Raw genomic sequence first — 20,582 nt, 5'->3', positions numbered from 1 at the left:
TTATGCACTGCAGATCACTGAATCACCTGCCTGCCTGAAAGTGTATTTGAAAACATACACCAGGAAATACCTGCAGTCAGATATAGGCTTGGTTAGACTAAAACGCAGTGGATATATATATATATATATATATATATATATATATATATATATATATATATATATAAAGAAGACTGTATGTATGTATGTATGTGTGTGTGTGTGTGTGTGTACAGTGGTGTGAAAAAGTGTTTGCCCCCTTCCTCATTTCCTGTTCCTTTGCATGTTTGTCACACTTAAGTGTTTCGGAACATCAAACCAATTTAAACAATAGTCAAGGACAACACAAGTAAACACAAAATGCAATTTGTAAATGAAGGTGTTTATTATTAAAGGTGAAAAAAAAAATCCAAACCATCATGGCCCTGTGTGAAAAAGTGATTGCCCCCTGAACCTAATAACTGGTTGGGCCACCCTTAGCAGCAACAACTGCAACCAAGCGTTTGCGATAACGTGCAATGAGGCTTTTACAGCGTCCTGGAGGAATTTTGGCCCACTCATCTTTGCAGAATTGTCCTAATTCAGTTACATTAGAGGGTTTTCGAGCATGAACGGCCTTTTTAAGGTCATACCACAACATCTCAATAGGATTCAGGTCAGGACTTTGGCTAGGCCACTCCAAAGTCTTCATTTTGTTTTTCTTCAGCCATTCGGTGGTGGACTTGCTGGTGTGTTTAGGATCATTGTCCTGCTGCAGAACCCAAGTTCGTTTCAGCTTGAGTACACGAACAGATGGTCGGACATTCTCCTTCAGGATCTCTTGGTAGACAGCAGAATTCATAGTTCCTTTTATCACGGCAAGTCTTCCAGGTCCTGAAGCAGCAAAACAGCCCCAGACCATCACACTACCACCACCATATTTTACTGTTGGTATAATGTTCTTTTTATGAAATGCAGTGTTCCTTCTACGCCAGATATACTTGGACACACACCTTCCAAAGAGTTCCACTTTTGTCTCATCGGTCCACAGAATGTTGTCCCAAAAGTCTTGGGGATCATCAAGATGTGTTGTGGAGAAATTGAGAGGAGCTTTGATGTTCTTTTTGCTCAGCAGTGGTTTTCTCCTTGGAACTCTGCCATGCAGGCCATTTTTGCCCAGTCTTTTCCTGATGGTGGAGGCATGAACGCTGACCTTAACTGAGGCAAGTGAGGCCTGCAGTTCCTTGGACGTTGTTGTGGGGTCTTTTGTGACCTCTTGGATGAGTCGTCGCTGCGCTCTTGGGGTAATTTTGGGCGGCCGGCCACTCCTGGGAAGGTTCACCACTGTTCCATGTCTTCGCCATTTGTGGATAATGGCTCTCACTATGGTTCGCTGGATTCCCAAAGCATTGGAAATGGCTTTATAACCCTTTCCAGACTGATAGATCTCAATTACTTTCTTTCTCAATTGTTCCTGAATTTCTTTGGGTCTCGGCATGATGTGTAGCTTTTAAGGATCTTCTGGTGGACCTTACTGTGTCAAGCAGCTCCTATTTAAGTGATGCCTTGATTGTGAACAGGTGTGGCAATAATCAGGCCTGGGTGTGGCTAGGGAAATTGAACTCAGGTGTGGACAACCACAGTTATAGTATGTTTTAACAAGGGGGGCAATCACTTTTTCACACAGGGCCATGATGGTTTGGATTTTTTTTCACCTTTAATAATAAACACCTACATTTACAAATTGCATTTTGTGTTTACTTGTGTTGTCCTTGACTATTGTTTAAATTGGTTTGATGTTCCGAAACACTTAAGTGTGACAAACATGCAAAGGAACAGGAAATGAGGAAGGGGGCAAACACTTTTTCACACCACTGTATATATATATATATATATATATATATATATATATTATATGCACTGCAGATCACTGAAAAACCTTCCTGCCTGTAAGTGTATTTGAAAACGTACAACAGCAATAGCCTGCAGTCAGATATAGGCTTGGTTAGACTAGAATGCAGTGGATATATATATATATATATATATATATATATATATATATATATGAAAGGGACTGTATATATATATATATTTTAAGCACTACAGATCACTGAATCGCCTGCCTGCCAGTTTATTTGAAAATGTACATTAGGAACTACCTGCAGTGAGACATAGGGTCGGCTAGACTAGAATGCAGTGGATATATATATATATGTTGGAGGCTGTATATATATTTTATGAACTGCAGATCACTAAATCGCCTGCCTGAAATTGTATTTGAAAACGTACACCAGTAACTACCTCCAGTCAGATATAGGCTTGGCTAAACTGCAAATCAGTGGATATATATATGTAGGAGACTGTGTATGTGTATATGTATGTATATATATATATATATATATATATATATATATATATATATATATATATATATATATATATATATATTATGCACTTCAGATCACTGAATCGCCTGCCTGAAAGTGTTTTTGTAAACATACACCAGAATATACCTGCAGTCAGATGTAGGCTTGGCTCAACTAGAATGCAGTGGGTATATATGTGTAGGAGACTGTATATATATTTTAGGCACTGCAGATCACTGAATCAGCTGCCTGCCTGCTTGAACGCATATTTGAAAACATACACCAGGAAATACCTGCAGTCAGATATAGGCTTGGCTAGACAGGAATGCAGTGGATATATACATGTAGAAGACTGTATATATATTTTATCCACAGATCATTGAATCAGCTGCCTACCTGTCTGGCAGCGTATTTGAAAATGTACACCAGGATCTACCTGCAGTCAGATATAGACTTGGCTAGACTGGAATGCTGTGGATATATACATATATATATATATATATATATATATATATATATATATATATATATATATATATATATATATATACTACCGTTCAAAAGTTTGGGGTCACATTGAAATGTCCTTATTTTTGAAGGAAAAGCACTGTACTTTTCAATGAAGCTAACTTTAAACTAGTCCTAACTTTAAACAAATATACTCTATACATTGCTAATGTGGTAAATGACTATTCTAACTGCAAATGTCTAGTTTTTGGTGCAATATCTACATAGGTGTATAGAGGCCCATTTCCAGCAACTATCACTCCAGTGTTCTAATGGTACAATGTGTTTGCTCATTGGCTCAGAAGGCTAATTGATGATTAGCAAACCCTTGTGCAATCATGTTCACACATCTAAAAACAGTCTAGCTCCTTCCAGAAGCTACAAAACTGACCTTCCTGTGAGCAGATTGAGTTTCTGGAGCATCACATTTGTGGGGTCAATTAAACGCTCAAAATGGCCAGAAAAAGAGAACTTTCATCTGAAACTCGACAGTCTATTCTTGTTCTTAGAAATGAAGGCTATTCCATGCGAGAAATTGCAAAGAAATTGAAGATTTCCTACAACGGTGTGTACTACTCCCTTCAGAGGACAGCACAAACAGGCTCTAACCAGAGTAGAAAAAGAAGTGGGAGGCCGCGTTGCACAACTAAGCAAGAAGATAAGCACATTAGAGTCTCTAGTTTGAGAAACAGATGCCTCACAGGTCCCCAACTGGCATCTTCATTAAATAAATGAATAAGGAAGGCTATCACTCCATTTTGCAACGCCATGCCATACCCAGTGGACAGCGCTTGATTGGAGCCAATTTCATCCTACAACAGGACAATGACCCTAAACACACCTCCAAATTGTGCAAGAACTATTTACAGCAGAAGCAGGCAGCTGGTATTCTATCGGTAATGGAGTGGCCAGCACAGTCACTAGATCTGAACCCCATTGAGCTGTTGTGGGAGCAGCTTGACCGTATGGTACGCCAGAAGTGCCCATCCAACCAATCCAACTTGTGGGAGCTGCTTCTAGAAGCGTGTGGTGCAATTTCTCCAGCTTACCTCAATAAATTAACAGCTAGAATGCCAAAGGTGTGCAATGCTGTAATTGCTGCAAAAGGAGGATTCTTTGACGAAAGAAAAGTTTGATGTAAAAACAATGTTATTTCAAATACAAATCATTATTTCTAACCTTGTCAATGTCTTGACTCTATTTTCTATTCATTTCACAATGTATGGTGGTGAATAAGTGTGACTTTTCATGGAAAACACAAAATTGTTTGGGTGACCCCAAACTTTTGAACGGTAGTGTATATATGACTATATTTATATTTTATGCACTGTAATTCACTAAATAAACTGCCTGCCTGAAAGCGTACGCCAGGAACTACCTGCAGTCAGACATAGGCTTGGTTAGACTAGAATGCAGTGGATATATATATGTAGGAGTTGATATATATATATATATATATATATATATATATATATATATATATATATATATATATATATATATATATATATATATATATATCTATTATGCACTGCAGATCACTGAATCACCCGTTTGCCTGCCTAAAAGTGTATTTGAAAACGTACACCAGGAATTACCTGCAGTAAGACATAGCCTTGGTTAGACTAGAAAGCAGTGGCTATATATCTGTGTGTGTATATATATATATATATATATATATATATATTTTTTTTTTTTTATGCACTGCAGATCACTGAATCACCTGCCTGCCTGAAAGTGTATTTGAAAACATACACCAGGAAATACCTGCAGTCAGATATAGGCTTGGTTAGACTAAAACGCAGTGGATATATCTATATATATATATATATATATATATATATATATATATATATATATATATAAAGAAGACTGTATGTATGTATGTATGTGTGTGTGTGTGTGTGTGTGTACAGTGGTGTGAAAAAGTGTTTGCCCCCTTCCTCATTTCCTGTTCCTTTGCATGTTTGTCACACTTAAGTGTTTCGGAACATCAAACCAATTTAAACAATAGTCAAGGACAACACAAGTAAACACAAAATGCAATTTGTAAATGAAGGTGTTTATTATTAAAGGTGAAAAAAAAAATCCAAACCATCATGGCCCTGTGTGAAAAAGTGATTGCCCCCTAAACCTAATAACTGGTTGGGCCACCCTTAGCAGCAACAACTGCAACCAAGCGTTTGCGATAACGTGCAATGAGGCTTTTACAGCGTCCTGGAGGAATTTTGGCCCACTCATCTTTGCAGAATTGTCCTAATTCAGTTACATTAGAGGGTTTTCGAGCATGAACGGCCTTTTTAAGGTCATACCACAACATCTCAATAGGATTCAGGTCAGGACTTTGGCTAGGCCACTCCAAAGTCTTCATTTTGTTTTTCTTCAGCCATTCGGTGGTGGACTTGCTGGTGTGTTTAGGATCATTGTCCTGCTGCAGAACCCAAGTTCGTTTCAGCTTGAGTACACGAACAGATGGTCGGACATTCTCCTTCAGGATCTCTTGGTAGACAGCAGAATTCATAGTTCCTTTTATCACGGCAAGTCTTCCAGGTCCTGAAGCAGCAAAACAGCCCCAGACCATCACACTACCACCACCATATTTTACTGTTGGTATAATGTTCTTTTTATGAAATGCAGTGTTCCTTCTACGCCAGATATACTTGGACACACACCTTCCAAAGAGTTCCACTTTTGTCTCATCGGTCCACAGAATGTTGTCCCAAAAGTCTTGGGGATCATCAAGATGTGTTGTGGAGAAATTGAGAGGAGCTTTGATGTTCTTTTTGCTCAGCAGTGGTTTTCTCCTTGGAACTCTGCCATGCAGGCCATTTTTGCCCAGTCTTTTCCTGATGGTGGAGGCATGAACGCTGACCTTAACTGAGGCAAGTGAGGCCTGCAGTTCCTTGGACGTTGTTGTGGGGTCTTTTGTGACCTCTTGGATGAGTCGTCGCTACGCTCTTGGGGTAATTTTGGGCGGCCGGCCACTCCTGGGAAGGTTCACCACTGTTCCATGTCTTCGCCATTTGTGGATAATGGCTCTCACTATGGTTCGCTGGATTCCCAAAGCATTGGAAATGGCTTTATAACCCTTTCCAGACTGATAGATCTCAATTACTTTCTTTCTCAATTGTTCCTGAATTTCTTTGGGTCTCGGCATGATGTGTAGCTTTTAAGGATCTTCTGGTGGACCTTACTGTGTCAAGCAGCTCCTATTTAAGTGATGCCTTGATTGTGAACAGGTGTGGCAATAATCAGGCCTGGGTGTGGCTAGGGAAATTGAACTCAGGTGTGGACAACCACAGTTATAGTATGTTTTAACAAGGGGGGCAATCACTTTTTCACACAGGGCCATGATGGTTTGGATTTTTTTTCACCTTTAATAATAAACACCTTCATTTACAAATTGCATTTTGTGTTTACTTGTGTTGTCCTTGACTATTGTTTAAATTGGTTTGATGTTCCGAAACACTTAAGTGTGACAAACATGCAAAGGAACAGGAAATGAGGAAGGGGGCAAACACTTTTTCACACCACTGTATATATATATATATATATATATATATTATATGCACTGCAGATCACTGAAAAACCTTCCTGCCTGTAAGTGTATTTGAAAACGTACAACAGCAATAGCCTGCAGTCAGATATAGGCTTGGTTAGACTAGAATGCAGTGGATATATATATATATATATATATATATATATGAAAGGGACTGTATATATATATATATATTTTAAGCACTACAGATCACTGAATCGCCTGCCTGCCAGTTTATTTGAAAATGTACATTAGGAACTACCTGCAGTGAGACATAGGGTCGGCTAGACTAGAATGCAGTGGATATATATATATATGTTGGAGGCTGTATATATATTTTATGAACTGCAGATCACTAAATCGCCTGCCTGAAATTGTATTTGAAAACGTACACCAGTAACTACCTCCAGTCAGATATAGGCTTGGCTAAACTGCAAATCAGTGGATATATATATGTAGGAGACTGTGTATGTGTATATGTATGTATATATATATATATATATATATATATATATATATATATATATATATATATATATATATATATTATGCACTTCAGATCACTGAATCGCCTGCCTGAAAGTGTTTTTGTAAACATACACCAGAATATACCTGCAGTCAGATGTAGGCTTGGCTCAACTAGAATGCAGTGGGTATATATGTGTAGGAGACTGTATATATATTTTAGGCACTGCAGATCACTGAATCAGCTGCCTGCCTGCTTGAACGCATATTTGAAAACATACACCAGGAAATACCTGCAGTCAGATATAGGCTTGGCTAGACAGGAATGCAGTGGATATATACATGTAGAAGACTGTATATATATTTTATCCACAGATCATTGAATCAGCTGCCTACCTGTCTGGCAGCGTATTTGAAAATGTACACCAGGATCTACCTGCAGTCAGATATAGACTTGGCTAGACTGGAATGCTGTGGATATATACATATATATATATATATATATATATATATATATATATATATATATATATATATATATATATATACTACCGTTCAAAAGTTTGGGGTCACATTGAAATGTCCTTATTTTTGAAGGAAAAGCACTGTACTTTTCAATGAAGCTAACTTTAAACTAGTCCTAACTTTAAACAAATATACTCTATACATTGCTAATGTGGTAAATGACTATTCTAACTGCAAATGTCTAGTTTTTGGTGCAATATCTACATAGGTGTATAGAGGCCCATTTCCAGCAACTATCACTCCAGTGTTCTAATGGTACAATGTGTTTGCTCATTGGCTCAGAAGGCTAATTGATGATTAGCAAACCCTTGTGCAATCATGTTCACACATCTAAAAACAGTCTAGCTCCTTCCAGAAGCTACAAAACTGACCTTCCTGTGAGCAGATTGAGTTTCTGGAGCATCACATTTGTGGGGTCAATTAAACGCTCAAAATGGCCAGAAAAAGAGAACTTTCATCTGAAACTCGACAGTCTATTCTTGTTCTTAGAAATGAAGGCTATTCCATGCGAGAAATTGCAAAGAAATTGAAGATTTCCTACAACGGTGTGTACTACTCCCTTCAGAGGACAGCACAAACAGGCTCTAACCAGAGTAGAAAAAGAAGTGGGAGGCCGCGTTGCACAACTAAGCAAGAAGATAAGCACATTAGAGTCTCTAGTTTGAGAAACAGATGCCTCACAGGTCCCCAACTGGCATCTTCATTAAATAAATGAATAAGGAAGGCTATCACTCCATTTTGCAACGCCATGCCATACCCAGTGGACAGCGCTTGATTGGAGCCAATTTCATCCTACAACAGGACAATGACCCTAAACACACCTCCAAATTGTGCAAGAACTATTTACAGCAGAAGCAGGCAGCTGGTATTCTATCGGTAATGGAGTGGCCAGCACAGTCACTAGATCTGAACCCCATTGAGCTGTTGTGGGAGCAGCTTGACCGTATGGTACGCCAGAAGTGCCCATCCAACCAATCCAACTTGTGGGAGCTGCTTCTAGAAGCGTGTGGTGCAATTTCTCCAGCTTACCTCAATAAATTAACAGCTAGAATGCCAAAGGTGTGCAATGCTGTAATTGCTGCAAAAGGAGGATTCTTTGACGAAAGAAAAGTTTGATGTAAAAACAATGTTATTTCAAATACAAATCATTATTTCTAACCTTGTCAATGTCTTGACTCTATTTTCTATTCATTTCACAATGTATGGTGGTGAATAAGTGTGACTTTTCATGGAAACACAAAATTGTTTGGGTGACCCCAAACTTTTGAACGGTAGTGTATATATGACTATATTTATATTTTATGCACTGTAATTCACTAAATAAACTGCCTGCCTGAAAGCGTACGCCAGGAACTACCTGCAGTCAGACATAGGCTTGGTTAGACTGGAATGCAGTGGATATATATCTTTAGGAGACTGTATATAGGTTTTATGCACTGCAATTCACTGAATAACTTGCCTGCCTAAGAGTGTATTTGAAACCATACACCAGGAAATACCTGCAGTCAGACATAGGCTTGGTTAGACTAGAATCCAGTGGATATATATATGAAGGAGTCTATATATATATATATATATATATATATATATATACTTTATGCACTGCAGATCACTGAATCACCGACTTGCTTGTCTGAAAATGTATTTGAAAACATACACCAGGAAATACCTGCAGTCAAATATAGGCTTGGCTAGACAGGAATGCAGTGGATATATATTTGTAGGAGACTGTATACATATTTTATGCACTGTAGATTACTGAATCCCCTGCCTGCCTGAAAGTATATTTGAAAATATACACCAGGAACTACCTGCAGTCAGATATGCATTGGATATATATATGAAGGATACTGTATATATATTTTCTGCACTGCAGATCCCAATCGCCTGCCTGAACGTGTATTTGAAAATGTACATTAGGAACTACCTGCAGTGAGATATAGGGTCGGGTAGACTAGATTGCAGTGGATATATATTTGTAAAGGTCTATATATTTTATGCACTGCAGATCTCTGCATCACCTGCCTACCTGCCTGAAAGTGTTGAAAGTTTTGAAAACATACACCAGGAAATATGTGCAGTCAGATAAAGGCTTGGCTAGACTGGAATTAATTGGAAATCTATTTGTAGGAGACTGTATACATATTTTATGCACTGCAAATCACTGAATCACCTGTCTGCCTGAAAGTGTATTTGAAAACATACACCAGGAACTATCGGCAGTCAGATATAGGTTTGGTTAGACTAGAATGCAGTGAATATATATATATATATATATATATATATATATATATGAAGGATACTGTATATATATTTTCTGCACTGTAGATCACTGAATCACCTGCCTGCCTGAAAGTGTATTTGAAAATGTACTATAGGAACTACCTGCAGTGAGATATAGGGTCGGCTAGGCTAGAATGCAGTGGATATATATATGTAGGAGTCTATATATTTTATGCACTGCAGATCACTGAATCATCTGCTTGCCTGCCTGAAAGTACATTTAAAAATGTACACCAGGAACTACCTGCAGTCAGATATAGGCTTGTCAAGACTGGAATGCAGTGGATATATATATATATGTAGGAGACTGTGTGTGTGTGTGTGTATATATATATATATATATATATATATATATATATATATATATATATATATATATATATATATATATATCTATATATATCGCACTGCAAATCACTGAATCACCTGCTTGCCTGCCTGAATGTGTATTTGAAAAAATACACCAGGAACTACCTGCAGTCAGTTAGACTAGAATGCAATGGATATACTGTATATCTGTATGAGACTGTGTGTGTGTATATATATATATATATATATATATATATATATATATATATATATATATATATATATTATATGCATTGCAGATCGCTGAATCACCTGCCTGCCAGTAAGTGTATTTGAAAACGTACAGCAGCAATGGCCCACAGTCAGACATAGGCTTGGTTAAACTAGAATGCAGTTGATATATATATGAAGGAGACTGTATATATATTTTAAACACTGCAGATCACTGAATCACCTGCCTGCCTGAAAGTATATTTGAAAATGTACATTAGGAACTACCTGCAGTGAGATATAGGGTCAGCTAGACTAGAATGCAGTGGATATATATATATATATATATATATATATAATGCACTGCAGATCACTGAATCACCTGCCTGCCTGAAATTGTATTGTATGACCTGCAGTCAGATATAGAATAGGCTAAACTGGAATACAGTGGATATATATATATATATATATATATGTAGGAGACTGTATATAGAAATATTGTGCACTGCAGATCACTGAATCACCTGCCTGCCTGCCTTAAAGCATATTTGAAAACATACACCAGGAAATAACTGCAGTCAGATATAGGCTTGACTAGACTGGAATGCAGTATATATATATATATATATATATATATATATATATATATATATGAGACAGTATATATTTTATGTACTGCAGATCACTGAATAACCTGCCTGCCTGAAAGTGTATGTGAAAACGTACAACAGGAACGACCTGCAGGTAGATATAGTCTTGGCTAGACTAGAATGCAATGGATATATTTGTAGGAGACAGTTTATATATTTTATGCACTGCAGATCACTGAATCCCCGTGGCAGGTCAAGTGGCACCCGTGGCAGGTCACGTGGCACTCATGGCCGGTAACGTGGCACCCCTGACAGGTCACGTGGCCCCCATGGCAAGTCATGTGGCACCCGTGGCAAGTCATGTGGCACCCGTGGCTGGTCACGTGGTACTCGTGGCCAGTTACGTGGCACTCGTGGCCGGTCACGTGGCACTTGTGGCAGGTGACTTGGCAAAATGGACAATGATATACAGCATATGTACTTGCCTTGCGAATGAAATCCTTGACGTGCAATTCATTAAAGCAGGGTTCCACCCTAAAGTGTAACTTTCACTCATCGGAACCCTCCCCCCTCCGGTGTCACAATTGGCACCTTTCAGGGGGGAGGGGGTGCAGATACCTGGTATTTACACCCACTTCCGGGCATAGACTCCCACGGGAGTCTATGCCTCTTCCTGTCCCTGCGCGCTGTCTGCTGGGACACACACGGGTCCCAGAGACAGCGCGGACAATTCCTATTACGCTGCACATGCGCAGTAGGGAACGGGAAGTGAAGCCGCAGCGCTTCACTTCCTGATTCCCTCAGCTAGAATGGTGGCGGCAGCAGCCGAGAGCTCAGCGATCGATCGGCCTCGGCTGCCGGCATTGCTGGACCCCGGGACAAGTGAGTGTCCATTTATTACATGTCAGCAGCTGCAGTATTTGTAGCTGCTGGCTTTTAATATTTTTTTCCACAGTGAAATCCCTCTTTAAGCAATTCATTTTATTTAGTTAGATTCATTAAATTTGTTTACGGATTTCATTTGGTTTTCAACCGAATTTGAAAAATCGGTCGCATTTGAAACTATTTCAACGGATTTGAAATTATTTCAACTGCATTAGAAACTATATCAACGGGAGTTGAAATGATTTCAACTGCATTAGAAACTATTAGACATGTGCGATTCGTATGAATCTTAAATCCGTACGTTCAGGAGGATCCAAAATACGAATTGCCATGCATCCGAATTCTGTACGCAATACAAACTTTTGTTTACGAATTTCGGATCAGTTGTCGTAGCATCGACGACTCAGTCATTATGCTTATTATGAGGGGCTCCCACCATCCCTGTGCTATGCTGACTTCCTCCTGGCTGGGGCTGTACTTCTGCTGTGCTCATTATGAGGGGCTCCCACCATCCCTGTGCTGTGCTGACTTCCTCCTGGGGCTGTACCCCTGCTGTGCTCAGTATGCCAGTACAGCACAGGAATGGTGGAAACCCCTCATAATGAGCACAGCAGAGGCACAGCCCCAGGAGGAAGTCAGCACAGCACAGGGTGGTGGGAGCCCCTCATAATAAGCAGCCCCAGAAATAGAAATAGAAAATTGACTAGAAAACAATAGAATATATTATATTTTATTCTGTTCTGTTCTATTGTTTTTCTAGTCTATTCTTTTACATTCTATTAAAATCTTTCCTATTCAGTTCGAAGTCATTCTATACAAAATTCGAATGTCTAAAAAAAAAACAATTTTATATATATATATATAATTTTTTTCACGTTCAAATTTTGTATAGAATGAATTCAAATTTGAATAGAAAAGATTTCAATAGAATATAAAAGAATAGACTAGAAAAAATAGAACAGAATAGAATAAAATATAATATATTCTATTCTGTTCTATTGTTTTTCTAGTCTATTCTCTATTTCCATTCTAATCTATTCTATTCAAATTTGAATTCATTCTATACGAAATTCGAATGTCGGAAAGAAATATATATATTATAAAACTGCCATCTTCCAAAATTCAAATTTAGTATATAATGATTTCACCAAATCACCAAATTTGGGGTTTCTAGCACCAAGTGACCCTGATATATGTGGCACCAAATTCGGGTTGCAAAATGTCATTCTCTGCTGCAGAAAAGTGCTTGACATATTGTCCATATCAGAGAATGACATTTTACGATCTGAATTTGGGGCCAGATATCTCAGGGGCCACATTCTAGCTGTAAGTGGCCCCCAAGATACCTATCTCGGGGTCACTTGGTGCTAGGAACCCCATAACTTTTGACAGGTGATGTGGCAAGTGGACAGTCCACAACTTGGTCATGTGGTACCCGTGGCTGGTCAAGTGGCACCCGTGGCTGGTCAAGTGGCACCCGTGGCCGGTAACGTGGCCACGTGGCAGGTCACGTGGCACCCGTGGCCGGTCAAGTGGCACCCGTGGCCGGTAACGTGGCACCCGTGGCAGGTCACGTGGCACCCGTGGCCGGTCAAGTGACACCTGTGGCAGGTCACGTGGCACTCATGGCCAGTCACGTGGCACTCATGGCCAATCATGTGGCACTTGTGGTAGGTGTTGTGGCAAGTGGACAATACACAACTTGTGGCAGTTGATGTGGCAAGTGGACAATACACAACTTGTGGCAGGTGATGTGGCAAGTGGACAATACACAACTTATGGCAGGTGAAGTGGTAAGTGGACAATGACATACAGCATATGTACTTGCCTTAAGATCTACATCCGTGACTTCTTCAATCAGGCATGCTGACAACTTCATTGATGTGATAAATATAAATGAAATAAGATGTGAGTGTTTTTTTGCACTGTACACTGCAAGTATGAGAAGTTGATGTGACAGATGTATATAAGTAACTAACCATCTTCCAAAATTTCTAATTCAAATAGAAAAGATTAGAAAAAAAATATAATTTAATAGAATAAAATAGAAAGAATATACAAACATCTTCTGAAATTCGAATTTCAAATAGAATGAATTAAAATTTTTAAATTAATTTTAAATTTGGATAGAAAAGATTATAATAAAATAGAAAGTTGACTAGAAAACAATAGAATAGAATATATTATATGTTATTCTGTTCTTTTCTATTGTTTTTCTAGTCTATTCTTTTATATTCTATTAAAATCTTTTCTATTCAAATTCAGATTCATTCTATACGAAATTCGAATGTCTAAAAAAAAAAAAAAAAAAAAATCATATATAATTTTTTTTTTTTTCGACAATCGAATTTCGTATAGAATGAATTTGAATTTGAATAGAAAAGATTTCGATAGAATATAAAAGGATACACTAGAAAAACAATAGAACAGAACAGAGTAAAATATAATATATTCTATTCTGTTCTATCGTTTTTCTAGTCTATTCTCTTTTTCCTTTCTAATCTATTCTATTCAAATTTGAATTCATTCTATATGAAATTCGAATGTCGGAAAGAAATATATATATATATATTATAAAACCACCATCTTCCGAAATTTGAATTTAGTATATAATGATTTCACCAAATCACCAAATTTGGGGTTTCTAGCACCAAGTGACCCTGAGATATGTGGCCCCAAATTCGGGTCACAAAATGCCATTCTCTGCTACAGAAAAATGCTTGACATATTGTCCATATCAGAGAATGACATTTTGCAAATCAAATTTGGGGCCACATATCTCGGGGGCCACACTCTAGCTGTAAGTGGCCCCTGAGATACATATCTCGGAGTCACTTGGTGCTAGGAACTCCATAACTTTTGGCAGGTGATGTGGCAAGTGGCCACAACTTGGTCACGTGGCACTTTTGACAGGTCGCGTGTCACCCGTGGCCAGTCACGTGACACCCGTGGCCGGTCAGGTGGCACCCATGGCAGGTCACGTGGCACCCGTGGCAGGTCACGTGGCACTCGTGGCCAGTCATGTGGCACTCGTGGCCAGTCACATGGCACCCGTGGCCGGTCAAGTGGCACGTCACGTGGCACCCGTGGCCGGTCAAGTGGCACCCGTGGCAGGTCACGTGGAACTCCATAACTTTTGGCAGGTGATGTGGCAAGTGGACAATCCCCAACTTAGAGTTCGGGTTAGGTTTAGGGTTAGGGTTGGGGTTAGGGTTTCCCCTTGAAGAATAAGGCTTGGACTCAGTGATAGAATAAAAATAAATAGAAAAATAATATTTTATACTATTCTGTTCAATTGTTTTTTCTAGTCTATTCTTTTGTAATCGAGTCTTTTCTATTCTAATTCATTCTATAGGAAATTCGAATTTCGGAAGATGGTATATATATATATATATATATATATATATATATATATATATATATATATATATATATATATATATATATTCATTCTATTGTGTTATTATTTTATTTTCTATTTTACTGTATTCTTTTTTAGAAATCGATTTATATTCTTTTGATTTCTATTCAAATTTGTTTTCAAATTCGATTTGAATTGCTTTCAAATTCAATTCGACTAGAATTGTTTTTCGAATTTGAGTCGAATTGTTTTCGAATTCGAGTCGAATTGTTTTCGAATTCTATTTTTCCAAATTTGAGTTAAATTTCGGCCGAATTCGATTGAATTCGTTAGCATTGTAATTCGGTAATTCGGATGCATCCGAATGTATGAATAATGAAAATTCGTCAGAATTTTAGAATCGGAACGAAATAAAATGCACATGTCTACTCAAGCGTATCTCGCGTGGCCAAAATATCAGCCGCTTGGGCACCACATGCTTGACCAGACATATGTTGACCTGCCATGTAGCTCGTTGGCAAGCGTACCTCAAAGACCCACACCAAAGAACAAAGCGGACCTCTCCTTGCTCCTCATCAGCTGGGATCTCCAACCCCACTAGACCTTCAGTCCTCTCTGAAACCTGCTCTGAGAGGAATGAAGGTGTAGAATTAGGTATGTTACAGCCAAGTGCTTCCGGGCACTCTGCAAGCAGTACACCCACGTCCGATTATAGCAGGCAAATTTCCCTGCCCCAGCTGCTGGACCGGCGAAAGAAGTTCACTCCCAGCCATCCACATGCCCAGTGGTTGAATGCTAGCTTGGCTAAATTGCTAGCAATTAAACTGCTGCCTTTTCAGTTGGTAGACTCGGCCCCCTTCCATGAGTTTGTACAATGTGCGGTTCCTCAGTGGCAGGTCCTCAAATGCCACTTTTTCTCATGAAAGGCGATTCCGGCTCTCTACCGGCATGTGGAAGGCAATGTACTTGCCTCGCTGGACAGGGCAGTCAGTGGTAAGGTGCATATTACCGCTGACTCATGGTCCAGCAGCCATGGACAGGGACATTACCTGTCTTTTACGGCCCATTGGGTCACTCTTCTGGCAGCTGGGAAGGATGCAGGACAAGGTGCAGTAGTGTTGGAGGTTGTTCCGCCACCACACCTCCAAAATGCTACTATTGGTTGTGACACACCTCTCTCCTCCACCCCTTCCTCTTCTTCTTCCTCCATGGCCTCTTACAGTGCTCTGTCCTCAGAACCAGCGGTGCTCTGTAAGCATTCCAGGGGCTACGCAAGTACGCAGGCAAAATGATGCCATGCCGTGCTTGCGCTGGTATGTTTGGGGGACAGGAGCCACATTGGGGCGGATGTTTTGTCAGCTCTGCAGGGACAGGCCGAGAGGTGGTTGACTCCCCGCCAGCTTAAGCCAGGAATGGTGGGTTGTGACAATGCATGCCCACCAGGTGGAACTCAACGTTGGCCATGCTGCAGCGGCTGCACATGCAGCAGAGTACCTGTGTGACTACGGCACCAGGACAGGGTCAGGGGAGCTCGTTTTTTTCTCACCACACCAGTGGGGCATGATCAGGGATGCATGCACTGTCCTGTCACCATTTGAGGAGGCCACAAGGATGGTGAGCAGTGACAGTGCATGCATCAGTGACACTGTACCTCTTGTCTACCTCTTGGAGCATACGCTGTGTGGAATAATGGACAGGGCACTTGAGGCAGAACAGAGGCAGGAAGAGGAGGACTTCCTTGCCTCTCAAGGTCCCCTTTATCCAGACAGTGTTCCTGCTGTCCCACCCATCACACAGGAAGAGGACAAGGAGGAGGAGGAGGAGGATTGTATCAGCATGGAGGTGGAGGCTGGCACTCAGCATCAGCAGCAGCAGCAGTCTTGTAGGGATGATTTACAGTCCCAAGAAACCTGGGAGGAGGTAGCTGCGGATCATGTTGTCCTTAGTGACCCAGAGGACTCCGGACAGAATGCCTCAGCTAACCTACGCTGCATGGCCTCCCTGATCCTGCAAAGCCTGCGAAAGGATCCTGGTATTCTTCGGATCAAGGAGAGAGACCATTACTGGCTGGCCACTGTCCTTGATCCACGGTAGAAGGGTAAGGTTGACGACCTTATCTTGCCATCGCAGAGGGAGCAGAGGATGAGACATCTTCAGGAGGCCTTGCAGAAAGGTCTGTGTAACACGTTCCCAGAGACTGGGAGGTTACAAACTCCTAGTCCTGGACAACGTATTGCTGAGGCATCAGTCAGAAGGGGCGGTGGAGAAGGTGGCCGTCTGACCGATGTGTTCAGACAATTTTTTAGTCCACAGCCCCAAGGTGTGATCGGTTCCAGCAACCATCGCCAGCGTCTGATTTACATGGTGCAGGAATACCTAGGGGCAAAGTCAGACTTGGACACCTTTGCCACCGAAAATCCTCTGGCTTACTGGGTCTTGAGGATGGATCACTGGCCAGAGCTTGCACAGTATGCAATTGAGCTACTGGCCTGTCCTGCATCCAGCGTTCTTTCGGAGTGCACCTTCAGTGCTGCTGGTGGCTTTGTTACCGATCACAGGGTGCGCCTGTCCACCGACTCAGTTGATCGACTGACCTTCATCAAGATGAATCAGTCTTTGATCACCCATAGCTACCAAGCACCTGAAGCTGATGTAACCGAATATTTTTTTTAAATATCACATCCCTTCAAGACTGCCTATGCTGATGCTGAGTGACTGTCCTGTTATGTTGATTGTCTATCCTCTTCCTCCTCCGCTGATATGTTGGAAGAACATTCTTGGTTCTAGGTGATGCCCAATTTTTCTGCCCCTATTTAACAGGGCGTTTAATTACAATTTTTGATGCAATGCTTTGCAGCAGGGCTCATTCCTGCTCTACAAGTAGAGTATATGGGAGAGGTTGCAGTGTCGTGGCACCAGCACCAGTGCCAGCAGCCCAATTTTTCTACCACTGTTCAACAATGGCATGTAATTACAATTCTTGATATAATCGTTCACAGCAGGGTGCTCCAGTGCCCACCAAGAGTCACTTTGAGGGCTTACAATGTTGTGGCAACACCAACACCTTGTTCCGCCATTTCTGAAGAGCATATAGGGCAGGCCCCTACTTTCAAACATCCAATTTACAAACGTCTCCTACTTGCAAATGGAAGGAGACAACAGGAAGTGCGATGAAAAAAGACGGACGGCAAAAAAAATTATACATTATATAACCCTTCCCTATGTTTTCCAAAAAGCTTAAAAATAGATTTTTTGACTGGAGCTACACTTTAAAAATGTACCAGTTCAAAATTACAAACAGATTCTACTTAACACAACAAATCTACACAGTCCCTGTCTTGTTTGCACCACCTGTATACTGCTGTTCTGAGTATATAGGGCCTGGGGGCCCCACATCTTTTCTTTTTTTAATATGGCTATGGAGTTCCCCTTAATATCTGTACAAGACCCAAAGGGGCTGGTAATGGGCAGGGGGGGCTACCCATGCCATTTTTCTCAATGATTTTCATCCATATTGCCGGAACCAGATATAACATTAAAAACGCAAGCAGTTTGAAATGACCTTTTTTTTCCGTTAAATGTCATTTTGTGCAGGGACTGTTCTAAACAGGGGAAAAACATGGCACTTCACAGGCATACTATAGATACCCCCAGGCACGATATTTAAAGGAATATTTCACTTATTTTTTTACTTTAATCGTCATTAAAATCAGTGCTCCCGCCAAAACGGCTATTTTTAAAAACATTTTAGGCATTGACCCATGTCCCCTGGGGCAGGAGCCAGGTCCCCAACCCTTTTAAGGACAGTATCTTGCATATTAGCTATTAAAATTAGCACGTTTTATTTTGAACGTTCAAGTCCCATAGACTTCAATGGGGTTCTAAAGTTCGTATGAATTTTCGGTCCGTTCGAAAGTTCAGGTGCGAACCGAACAGGGGGGGTGTTCGGGTTATCCCTAATTAGGAACTACCTGCAGTGAGATATAGGGTCGGCTAGACTAGAATAATGCAGTGGATATATATATATATATATATATATATATATATATATATATATATATACATGTGAAGGATACAGTTTGTATATTTTATGCACTGCAGATCACTAAATCACCTGCCTGCGTGAAAGTATATTTGAAAATGTACACTGCAGTGAGATATAGGGTCCGCTAGACTTGAATGCAGTGGATATATATATATATATGTAGGAGTCTATATATTTTATGCACTGCAGACCACTGAATCATCTGCTTGCCTGCCTGAAAGTGTATTTGAAAACATACACAAGGAAATACCTGCAGTCAGATATAGGCTTGGCTAGACTGTAGGAGACTGCATATATATGTGTATATATATATATATATATATATATATATATATATATATATATATATATATATATATATATATATATACACATATTGTATGCACCGCAGATCACCGAATCACCTGCCTGCCTTAAAGTGTATTTGAAAACGTACAACAGCAATGGCCTGCAGTCAGATATAGGTTTGGAATACAGTGGATATATATATGAAGGAGACTATATATATTTTGTGCACTGCAGATCACTGAATCACCTGCTTGCCTGCCTGAAAGTGTATTTGAAAACATACACCAGGAACTATCTGCAGTCAGATATAGGCTTGGTTAGACTAGAATGCAGTGGATATATATGTGAAGGATACTGTTTATATATTTTATGCACTGCAGATCACTGAATCGCCTGCCTGCCTGAAAGTGTATTTGTAAATGTACATTATGAACTACCTGCGGTGAGATATAGGGTCAGCTAGACTAGAATGCAGTGGATATATATATATATAGGAGTCTATATATTTTATGCACTGCAGATCACTGAATTACCTGCCTGCCTGAAATTGTATTTGAAAATGTACACCAGGAAATACCTGCAGTCAGATATAGGCTTGGTTAGACTAGAATGCAGTGGATATATATGTAGTGTGCTGCTGGTTTTAATTGGGCCTGCACTCTACCTTGAAACTTCACTAACTAAACTCAATCCCCTTGGCACATGTCATGGAGATCCTGCCAGAAATCTGCGCCCCAGGCCCTCTGGCTCACGCCCGTGGGCGCCATCTTGCGTGCGCACGCGTGCTCGCGAACACGTGCGCCCCTGTTGGCGCCAGCCAGGCTATTTAAGCCTGTCTGTCACAGACGGTCCCCACTGTCTGCTCTATAGCGTTGTGTGCCTGAGAACCTGATCTGAAGTACTTACCTATGATTTAGACCTGGCTTGTCTGTGACCTACCTGTTATCTGCCTGCACCCGACCCCGGCCTGTCTGTGACTACTCTCCTGCCTGCTCCCTTGTTCCTTGCTTCCAGCCTGATACCTGACCCGGCCTGTTTGACGATCCAGTGTGTTGAGCTGATCCTATCTGCTTAGCTGATCCAGATTGCTGAGCTGATCCCATCTACTAAGCTGATCCAGTGTGCTGAGCTGATCCTAGCTGCTAAGCTGATCCAGTGTGCTGAGCTGATCCTATCTGCTGAGCTGATCCAGTGTGCTGAGCTGATACTATCTGCTAAGCTGATCCAGTTTGCTGAGCTGATCCCATCTGCT

The sequence above is a fragment of the Lithobates pipiens genome, unplaced genomic scaffold (assembly GCF_037356315.1).
Source record: "Lithobates pipiens isolate NorthernLeopardFrog02 unplaced genomic scaffold, aLitPip1_a1.2 Scaffold_23, whole genome shotgun sequence".
Classification (NCBI taxonomy): domain Eukaryota; kingdom Metazoa; phylum Chordata; class Amphibia; order Anura; family Ranidae; genus Lithobates; species Lithobates pipiens.
Note: the sequence above shows the minus strand (reverse complement) of the source record.